General features: G+C 26.7%; 1 long non-coding RNA gene across 1 annotated transcript; it reads left to right on the top strand.

The window, feature by feature from the left end:
- The first annotated feature begins 660 nt into the window (after nucleotides 1-660).
- On the top strand, nucleotides 661-2,336 carry LOC111085998. Its single transcript, XR_002610771.1, has 2 exons — nucleotides 661-1,108; nucleotides 1,676-2,336. It is a non-coding gene; the product is annotated as an uncharacterized LOC111085998 (long non-coding RNA).
- Nucleotides 2,337-2,878: the final 542 nt, after the last annotated feature.

Below are 2,878 nucleotides of genomic sequence, written 5' to 3'. Positions count from 1 at the left end.
GTAAAATATGAAAAGGTTAACAGTTGAAACTGTGAAGGTAAGGATACCATTAATTAAGCAAAATGATTAATCCAAAGAAGGAAGAAAAAGGAATTATTTTATTTCATGTTTTTTAACTTTTTACTGTACATTTATTTTGTTAGTGTTAGAATTGAAAAAATAGCATAAAATATGAAGATTTACCGAAAATTTTGAAAAACTTTATTTTAGAATTTCCAAAGGTTAATCAGTCTGACTCGACTCAAACTGTGACTAGTCTTAGCACAAGGTGATTTTAGTGTAAAGATTAAAAATTTTATTTGTTCTTCATGAACTTTTCATATTTCATTTGTACAATATTTAGAGCCTCTAAATTCAATATCATAAGTTTTTCAGTACTTTGTTTTCTCTACCCTAACATTAACTAGAGCAAATTCAACTGTGTAAGGTAAATTGAATGGTTGAAATATATGATGTAAATCTAAATTAACTTTTTTTTCTAGAATGACAGCATATTGTAACAAACAATTACACAGTACTTAGTTTTATAGCCAATGCTAATCTGGTTTCATTTAATTTAATTGCTTTGCAGCTGCATTCAGCAAAAAAAAAAGTTAATATTGAGAACTTAATTAAATATTCTCATTTGAAATTAAATTAAAACTTGCATAGTTTTAAAATTTGAATTATAATCTATGTTTTGATACTAAGTTTTTTGACTTTATTAATAGCTATTTAATTAACTTTTGAATGTAGCTCTATAAAAAGTCATGCACTTTGACACACCTGTGCATATAGTCGTAGCAATAACAAATTACCAGAGAATGGTTCACCTAAGTATACATATAGATGAAAAACCAGTTTTCAGTAAATTTTTACATTTGTGAACTATGAAGATTTCTACAGATATGACAGAGAACAGAGGTAAAGAACTATACAATAATAGTTTTTTGTTACTGTTTTTCTGTAGAAAAAGAAATTCTGTAATGATGGATATGATTCAGCGTGCCATATGTCATCTTGTTAAATAACAGTATTTTTTTAGGGATGTGCTGAAGCTTTGAAAAACTTTCTTCGAGATAAAATATATGTTTTGGGAGGTGTTGGAGTTGGGATAGCTTTTATTCAGGTCAGTTAGGTGCAGTTTTTGAAACATTATGCAACTTATTTTCGAATAATGGCTTAAAGGTGGCAGTGTCATGTTGAAATAGGTTACTTAATGACTATCCCTATTCTTAAAATATGAAACTGTTTAAACTGCATACAAATCTTGTGACATTTAATAAAAGTTGTATTTGTTTTAATTATGAGAAAATATTTCAACTACTTGTCTGCAAGTGGGTCAAAAAATACCTGAAATGTTGTAGGATGTTATATGAAAACTATAATTTATCATGGTATCCTGCTAAAGTATTTTTACAGAAGTTATAAAAATCTAGTTATATTTTAATATAACTCAAGTTCTCCAATCTGGCAACTTTTAAAAATATTTTATTACAATGGAAAGGTAACATGGTTTATAAAACTGAGGTTGTTATAGTTTGAAGTTAATTCTGATATAGACTATTACTTGTGGCAGATAAAGAAGGCTTCCAAGCAGACTTTTCTAGTTATTATACTTCAAGACTAAAGCCTGTTTCTTAATTTTTCTGTCTTTTGAAGTTTGTCTAATAAACTTTCATTTTTATGTTTACAGATTATTGGAATCACCTTTGCATGTTGCCTGGCATGTAATCAAGATAACAGTTAAATCTATTACTTGTTTTGACATAGAAAAAGAAATCATCATGGACATTGTTTTTTAATTGAAGCTTTTTTTCTTAAATTTTTAGCTCATTGAATGTTTTACTATATTTAAAGAAAAGATAATTACATAGTTATTGAAAGTATTTTAATTTTTTAAGGTTCTAATGAATTATTTCTTATTAGGTTGAAACTAATTAGAGTATATCATCACTGTAAAATATTAAACATTTGAAGTTAAGACAAAACAAACATAAGTAAATTAAGCTGTTAATAAAACCCGATATTAATATCATTAAGAGAATTTGAAGTACCTGTGAAACAACTGATAATTAGTTCAGGCAGATTACTTATAAAATTTAATTATTAAATACTTTATTCAGTCACTGTACTCAGTAAAATATTTAACAAAATATATGGGAAGATTATGTAGTCAGAACAACTAATTTGCTTGTTCTTTGCATGATTTAATTATTGCCGAGGTAGTGTTGTACAAAACATTTTGGTATGATCACAAATGATGTTAATATAGCAGTGATGAGTAACCATTCTGGTTTTATAAACTTGCAGCAAAGTTTTCAGTTCAGTTTCCAGAATAAATGATTCTTACGAAACTTGTTTAATTTCTGCAAAAATAATTTTACGTTAAAGATTTCATGAATAGATTTAATGATTTGTGTTGATGATCACCAAAGATTCTCTTCTCAGGGATTTTTCTCTGTATCTTGCACCTTGATCATACATAAGCTCATGTGTATAAATATATACATTGTCGATAAAATGAAAACCTTCACAGCATAGTGTATTAATATATACAGTACATCTACTGGAGTTCCACTGTTTTGAAGAATGATTTTTTTTAATCAAAATTTTTGTTTGCTTATTTTATTACCTGATTCACAGCACCTATAATGAATAATTCAGAATTTTTCTTGCTAAAAACAATAATTGTAATTCAGAATAAGTTAGTTTTTATGAATGGAGTGTTATTTACAAATCCTTGAATTTCAACATCAAGATACACTTGACTTTTTTTAAGTACCTACCAATATTATTATTATTTGGCAATGATTTAATAATTTTTTATTTTAATGGCCTGTAAAACTTTCTGATAAGGTTTGGACATCAATTAAGTTTTATTGTAAACAGTTTTCAA

Source organism: Limulus polyphemus, unplaced genomic scaffold (assembly GCF_000517525.1).
Source record: "Limulus polyphemus unplaced genomic scaffold, Limulus_polyphemus-2.1.2 Scaffold770, whole genome shotgun sequence".
In the NCBI taxonomy this organism is placed as follows: Eukaryota; Metazoa; Arthropoda; class Merostomata; order Xiphosura; family Limulidae; genus Limulus; species Limulus polyphemus.
The sequence above is the reverse complement of the archived record's forward strand: the minus strand, read 5'-3'. Positions and strand labels throughout refer to the sequence as shown.